The 8,590-nt window shown below is 26.9% G+C and overlaps 1 long non-coding RNA gene across 1 annotated transcript; it reads left to right on the plus strand.

Annotated features, from left to right (window-relative positions):
• Positions 1–4,324: 4,324 nt before the first annotated feature.
• LOC128033776 (uncharacterized) lies at positions 4,325–7,420 on the plus strand. Its single transcript, XR_008189816.1, has 2 exons — positions 4,325–5,180; positions 5,312–7,420. It is a non-coding gene; the product is annotated as an uncharacterized LOC128033776 (long non-coding RNA).
• The last annotated feature ends 1,170 nt before the right edge of the window (positions 7,421–8,590 follow it).

Here is an 8,590-nt window from a genome sequence, read left to right on the forward strand (position 1 = left end):
TATAATTTTTTGTACGATTAATATTTTAACAATTTAACTGTCGCCAATTGAGTCTTAGTTTATTTGACATAAATATTGTTGCCAATATAAAAGGACGTGGATTCAAATGTGCTAAAATGCATTATCTTCCTATTTATGAGTTGGGGAGGGGCTATAGGTAATTATAGCATCGTGTCAAAAAGAACAAATATGATCAAAACTTATAATGAGATTGTTCAACAAAAACAATTCAATTGTCATATTTTATATTACATTCATATAAATCATACATATCAAATTTGGAATATAAATTAAAAAATTCTAACTATTTATATTATATAAAATTTTTAACAGTTGGATTGTTAAAATATATGTGATAAAAATATCAAATAATTTTAAATTTTTACATAAATAGTTAAGATATTAATCTTAAAATATTTAAATTTACTTTAATTTAACATGTTAAAACCATCCTTTAATATCAAAGAAAAGCTTGATAATGCCAAGGCACATCATCATTATTAATGCTTAATGAAAAGACTGATAAAGTCTAGGTAATTAATGATCATAATTAAATTATATAAATGGTTTGCAATCACAAGGTTACAACTAGAGTTGTCTATAGGTTGGGAAAGTAAAAATTTTAGGCCTGTTTTTAGGTTTGGATTCAGTCCGACCCAAAAATTAAATTTAAAATTTTGTCTAAATTCTAAAACTCAAGCTCGGTTTGCATGTATTAAAATTTTTATATTATTTTTATATAAAATAAGTTAAAAATATAATATATCAAATATCTGAAAAATATTAAAATAAATGTTTCCCAACAAATCGAAAAATAAAAAACAATGTATACTTAAATAACAGTAAAATAAATGCAACTTAACAAACAAATACTTCTAAAATAATAGCAAAATTAATAATAAAACAAAAGTTATACAATATCCAAATAATAACAATAAAATAGTAGCAATATAATAGTGAAATGACAACAAAACAATAAGAAAACAGTAAAAACAGCAGCATATATATTTTTTACAAATTCGGATCAGGCTGGACTGAACCCGAACAAAAAAAATTACCCAAAACCCAATCAAACTTTCCACTTTTCAGACGGACCAGGTAGCCCGGCAATGGTTACAACACATTTACATTTTTATTTATATTTTGAGTATTAAGAATTGAATTTGAGAGTCAATTTTTACTAACGAATCACATGGTTGTAACTTACAAATCTATCCAATTGGCCAATTAATTTATTTGATCATATAGGTCCAAATTACTATTAGAATAATACCAATATTTTATTTAAATTTAAGTATAAATATATATATTAATATATGGTTTTTAATATTTTAATACATAATTTTATTTTAGCAAAAATAAAATAAAAATTTATGTAGCTTTTGTTTTTCTTTTTCTTGAACAATCAACTAGAAATCTGGAATGGTTTTTCATCAACTTTATTTTAGCTATTTTATATGTTTCCTAACAGGGCATCTAGATGTCCTCTGCTCGATTGAAATATTTATTTAAATGTTATTATTTCTTGTTGTTGTTATTATTATTATTATTTGGTTAACAAGATTCCTTTCTTTGTTTTATTCAACTACTCATTTCCTTGTCCATTGGCACTTGCATTGATACAGCCCCACACCTCATTGATTTAGGGGCTACTTGTCTGCTATAGAAAATCTTTTCAATTTTCCACTAATAATAATAATTTAAATTTAAAAAATTAAATTGCATTTCTTTCATAGTATATCCATATCTAGGGTTTAAATTACTTTGAATCAGTCAATCTTAATTGAATCAAAAAGTAAGCTTTATTTAAACATAAACATATAGTGGAGGTTTAGATCTTCTATTATTGGAACTAATCACAAAAAAATATTAAAAAAAGAGAGAATAGGGTAAACTACTCTTAAGGTCATTAAGCTATTAGTAAGTTTACGTTTTGGTCATTCAACTTCAAAAGGTTACAAAATAATCACTGAACTATTCAAAAGTTTCCATTTAAGTCATTGAACCATTTGAAAGTTTTTATTTAAGTTATTGGGCTGTTAAGTTTTTTTCTTTTAAAAGTCTTGCTAGCGAGCTCTAAGTGATGATTTGACGATTAATATGGTGGATCAATACCCATTGACGAGTAGAAAAACACACTTTAGATTCAAGTTGATCCGTCGATTAGTGTCAAAGATCGGAAAAGAAAGTTGTTTAGATTTTAGTTTGTAGATTCATGCTTTTAAAAACTGTTTCATGAAAAAAAAAACCGAATTGTAGAAGGGAAGGGGGAGGAGAGTTCTTTTTATTGGTATAAGCAATGCAAATAGAGAAGGGTATACAGTAACAATTTTAACATTTTAGTAAGTTAAATGTAAACTTTTGAATAGTTCAATAACCATTTTGTAACATTTTAAAGTTAAGTAATCAAATCTTAAACTTATTAATAGTTTAATGAGTTTAGATGTAGTTTACCAAAAAATAATAAAGAGGAACTAAAGAACTTCTTCATGATGTGCTAGATTTAAGAATTTCTTGTCTTGTCTGTCCATACTAGCATACTGGACCGTGATGTGTGATATACATAATTAATAGAATTTTTTAATAATAGTTTGTAAGTTGAGTTATTATTAAAAAATGAGTTATAAATGTTTTTTATTATTGAAATTAAATAATTATGATTATGTATGAGATTCTTTGTGGAACTCATAGATTATGATGTAAGAAAATTCATGATTAATGAAGATAAATAATTGGGTTGAAGTTAAATCCTAGATTAATATTTGAGATGTTGATATAACCTCATATGGTATAATATAGTTTTTAAAATTATTATTACAATTATTATAGTTATTAATAATTATTAACAAAATCAATTATTATAAAAATTGAATTGAATAATTAATTTGATTGCACTTAATTAATCAAAATAAATTTGGATCAAATCTAGACATGATGGGATTTAAATATGGAAATCTCAAAATTTTAAGTACTCTTCTTTATCATTAAGCTAAATTCTCATTAGTTAATATATTATTAATTTGAAGTGTTATAATATACGTCGATAATGACAGTAGGAATGACCGCAAAATAATAAGAAAGAAAAATAAGAACACGCAGATTTTACGTGGAAAACCCTTATCGAGAAAAACTACAAGAAGTGGATGAGAAATTTACTAATATTGAAAAACAACAATATAAGAGGTTTTCGGCTATGCTTCGTTTTTAAAGGTTAAACGACCCTTTTGTAATCAAAGCATAATAGAAGAAGTATAGTCCTATACGGATTCAACTTGTGCGGCAAGGTCCGTATTGCCCCGATATTGTCTCCCTATTTTATTTCTTTGACAAGTGAGTTACACCTCGAACTTTTCAAACCAGATCAAATAAGATTCGGGTCACACAACTCTAACGTAAAGATTTAAAAAAAAATGGCCATATGGATGTTTTAATATTCTAACTCTTAAATTCTTTTAATGTATTTTTAAAAAAATATTATTATATAAGCCAAGTAAATTTAAAAATACATAATATAGCCTACTTTTATTATGTATAAATTATCTTGCACCAACCTTAGTGTTGAAAATCTTTTGTTATTATCAATTTTTAAAAAGTTGACCTAAAACTTTTAAACTTTAAATAAAAATAAAAAAATTATCATTATTATTTTTATTTTCTATGTATCTTTTAAACCAAATAAAATCTAAAACAACTCTAATTATTTATTTAAACTCATTTTAGTAGTCATAAAATACAAATTAAGGTTCCATGAAAATATTTTATTTTTCATTTTCATTTTAGAAAAAGTTTCATTTTTATTTTAAAAATTCAAATGGTAAATAATTTTCTTTTCAATAATGAAGACACGAAAACATGTTTAGTAACTATTTTTATTTCACAAAATAAAATAAAAAAATTACATTTGCATGGATTTTAACCATGGTACCTGATTTAATATTTGACGAATTGTTGAAAAAATATTTTTGCATTTATCTAGATTTAAACTGGGTTAAAGCATCTAAATTTATTTTTATGTTTTTATATTATTTTTAATTTTCACATATTTTAATTTTTGTTTTTTTGAAAATAATTTTAAAAAATTTAACTAAGCACATTTTCTTCAATATTTTTCACTTTTTAAGAAAATGAAAATGAAAATGAAATATGTTTTCTTAACCCAAATAGAGTCTTAATTTGTTTAAAAAATACAATAAAAAAGAAATAGAGAGGGCATAGAATTTCCATGCACTCATAAGTGACTTGAAAATCTCTCATGGGAATGTGATGTGTATATAAACCCCCTCAAACTATTCCCTTTTCTTCACCTACTCTTTCCTCATATCTCTTATGTTTTCTTTTATGTGTATTGTTAACTTGCCTAGATATTCATTTATCCAATAATCTCTGTTTTCTTTTCCTCTTTCTTTTCAAAATGTTTAAGCCCTTTTTTTTTCATCTCTTAACCCTTTTTTGGGGGGATTTGTTTAACTTTGAAGATTGAAGAACCATGAAATATAACAAGAGAAGAAATTAAGAACCCTTTTTTCTCTTCTTTATTATTTATTTATTTTGGTTTTTTTTGGGGTTTCAAGGTAAGGTTGAGTTATCAACTTTACTCAACTTTGATATTTGAAAAAAAAAAATTTGACCCACAAATTTAAGAACCATGAAATCTAACAAGAGAGAAAAGTATGTGGTACTAGTAGTTGGGAAGTGTGTTCTTTATTTTTAATATTTCACAGACTTTTTTCTTGTTTTTGAAAGGTAAAGTCATTTTTTTCTACACATATTAACATATAAAATCATTTGTTTTACAGATTTTTGCTTATTTTCATGCCCTTTTCTTTTGATTGGTAAAGCTATACATATTTTCTGTATTTAGGATTTCGATCCATTTGTGAAATGCCAAGTTGCCGTATGCTAAAAACAAATTCAACCCTTTGTTCTCTCTTTTCATTTTTTCTTTTTTTAATTTCCTGGAAATTTCACACTTAGTTTCAGATTTATCAGTCATTTTTTGCTGATGCAGCATCTTCAAGATTCACATGCAAAGTATAGTACGGCCAGGCCATAGCTTTTGTTTGAAGCATGAGAATCTTGATGATGCTGCATCGGCCATTAATGACTCCACAACTCATCCATAATGGAAAAATCTTTATAGATCTTTCAATTTTCCACCGCTTTTTTGGCAACTATAAAAGGTAAAACTCCACTTAATCCTAATACCCTTATTTTGGCTTCTTCTTTTATTTATATATATGTGTGTGTGTGTGTCTGAGTGTCTGGTAAAAAAGCTGAATTAATATTCGACTGCTGTTGTTTCTTTTTGCAGTACATCACGATGATGATGATGACTTTTAATTATATCAAAACACATGGACTGTTTCAATTTGATGAAATTAAGGTTAGAAGAAACTTATATATGTAGTTTTAGAGATTATAAGTATTATTTCCCCCCCTCTCCGTACAACCCCAGTTTCTCTTTTTCTGTGTTTTAATACTCTTGTTAGGGTTTTGAGAATTTAGGGTTTCTTTTTAATGCCCTTTATCAGAAGCTTTTTTTTTTTTTTGCTTTTTGGTATTAATTTCTTGAAGTTCATCCACAAACCTCAAATGGGTTTCTTTTGAAAGGTACAAATACTTAATAGTTTTTTTTTTAAATGATCCTTGAATCTCTTGTTTTTGCTAGTTTGAGATCTATTGTTGTGTTCTTATTTTTGAATTTTAGGATAAATTTCATGGACCAATATTTCTCTTCAGTTCAGGCTTTTGTCAGCTTTCTTCTAATCATTTAAGGAATCTGCAATTTAAAAAAAAAACTTTTTTTTTCAACATATGCACATTAATTCCTTGAGGCAGAAAAAAAGACATTAATAAAATAACATTGTACTCCATGTTCCTGAGTGGTTTGAGGAAGTATATATATGTATATAATTGAGGCAAATTCCCAGGCTGAAACGTCCCACATGCAAAACATAAGAAAAAACAAATTATACATACAAGCATTAGCTGTAAGTCAGCAAAAAAAAATGGGAACCAATATGATTCTAAATTACAAATCTGCATTGCATTATCTTTCAAAATAGCACATGATTATACATGGAGACATCATGGGGTAAATGATATGATGGACTTTGTTGTTTGGTACCTGAGAAAATTAACTTCAAATTTTCTTTTTCTTTTTTCTTGGATATCACGGGGTTAAATGCTATTGAATCCAGAGCAAGACCCTGAGAAAGTATATAATTTAAGAAACATACTTTAGTTATAAACTTGCCATGAAGCTTTCGGGGAATTAGCTTATAGTGAAGTGAGAAATGGTGATATGAAACCATGTATTTTGTGGAAGAATTTTAAAAGCCATAATAAAAAGCAGTGGAGAATGGATGCCTGCTGGTCGAGTGTACGGTAAGGTTTAGAGTTTTAACAATGTGGATGAAAAAAAAAGTTAAATCACTATTTGAATCCTCAATTTTTTTTCAATTTAATCCTAAACTTAGTAATTGTTTCCATATTGGGACTTAAACAATTTTTGTCCAAGTTAGTAATTCAATTTGACAATTGTTCCCACATTGAGGATTGAACTTTAGGTTTTTCAAGAAAATATTAAGGATTAACTTGGTAAAAGAAATTTAGACTTCAATGTGAGAACAATTGCCAAGTTCAGGACTAATTTGAAAAAGAAATTCAAGCCTCAATGTGGGAATAATTGCCAAATTTAAGGGCTAACTTAGACAAAAAAAGTTTAACAAGTTCAGGGGTTGGGGCCTAAACTTATTGAGACTTGAACTTCTAGGTTTTTAAGGTAATATCAATGACTAACTTGGAAAAAAAAAGTTCTAGCTTTAATGTGAGAATTGTCAAGTTCATGGACTAACTTGAAAAAAAAGTTTAGATCCGATTCAAACACAAAATATTAATTTAACCAAAAGAGTCTAAGAAAGCTTTATCTTCTATTAAAAAATTTTGATCCGATTCTATATTGAATTTAGTCAAAAACCGAAAGTAATTATGGGTATCAACTATATACATATAAAATTATATATATAAAGTGGTGGCATTTAGTGACAAAAGCTATTATGTCATTTTTGACAATGGAAAGGAAAGTGTGATTTGAATCATTCCTTCTTCAAACAGGTCCACTCAGTCTGAAGAAAAAAACAACTTCAAAGTGTACGATGTTATCCGAGCAAATCAACCCTAGATGCCCATGTTTACAACATATATATATTTCTTGTGTTATGCTTTATTTTAATTATATTTTTCATGTAATATTCCTTTTTTTTAAGGTTTTTCATGTAATATTCATATCAACGTGTCTAGGTTTTGGATGGTAATGTTTGGGCTGAAATGGATTTCATGAAAAATAATTCATTTTATACATTATCATCACTATATATATACTGTTTCATTGAATTTAGTTAATAATTTTTTCTTTTTCTTTTTATTTGTTGCTTTCACTATTTATTTATTTATTTAAGTATTTGTGTTTAATGCAAATATATCACACATAAATATGATAATTTCCTTTTTCCAAAGATTTTTCAAATAGATTATTTTTTTAAAAAAAAGTCAAATATACCAATCCTAAAATAATATCCAATACTCTCCCAAATAAAATTAAAAGTTTCTTCACTCTTTCTAGCCAAATAATTATTTTACTTGATACAGGTGATATATATTGTCTTCACCTACCCTAGGCAAAAGCATTATTGCAGTAGGCACTATACACATTTTTAAAAAGAATATATATTTCATGACCATCTATTTATTTTAATGCATGACAGCCTTCTTTTTATACATTGAGTACTATGCTTGCTTCTTAATTTCTTCACGCTCTCCTCGACCCTTCAAGCCATATGCTATTTGTACATCAAATTTAAGAAACACTGAATCAGACAAATTCATGGTCCCCTGCTCACACATTTCCTTTGATTAGGTAGCTCTACAATAACTCATTCGATTGATTTATATAGTAAATTTTATGATTCTTCTTTTAATCTTGGATTAAAACAAATTAAGTAATATGGTTGGGCCATGAACATGTATAGTTGGGCAGCAATGGTCCCCCATGGGAGGCATGATGATAACAAAGAGTTAAGGCTTTGAGAAAAAAAATACAGTAGGAAATTGAAAGGAGATGATGATGAGAATTGAGTCATCATTATAATCCATTTACATTGTACGTTCTGATTTTAGACCACACAAATTTAAGTGACGGACGGACAGCTAGATTTGTGGGACTTATGACAAACATTAAGGTTTCATTTACTATACATACATATATATGACATACATTAAGGTTTTAGTTACTCATATATGAAACAACTCAAAGTTGGGATATAAATGAGACACTTATATTTATAAATTATTCAAGTTTGATTAAAAAAACTAGAACTCGATTTGATAATTATTGAGTTAAACTCGAGCTCGAGTTATTGATAGAGTTGAATTTGAACACCATAGTACTGGATTCAAATAGTCCTTAAGCCTAACGAGCTTTTCACTTTAATATATTTTAATAGACTTAATGGTATAAAACGCCTTGAAGAATTTCAAAAAATAAAAATCAACATTGATCATTAGGAACTATATGCAATGCTGGTGTGGC

This window comes from Gossypium raimondii, chromosome 10 (assembly GCF_025698545.1).
Source record: "Gossypium raimondii isolate GPD5lz chromosome 10, ASM2569854v1, whole genome shotgun sequence".
In the NCBI taxonomy this organism is placed as follows: Eukaryota; Viridiplantae; Streptophyta; class Magnoliopsida; order Malvales; family Malvaceae; genus Gossypium; species Gossypium raimondii.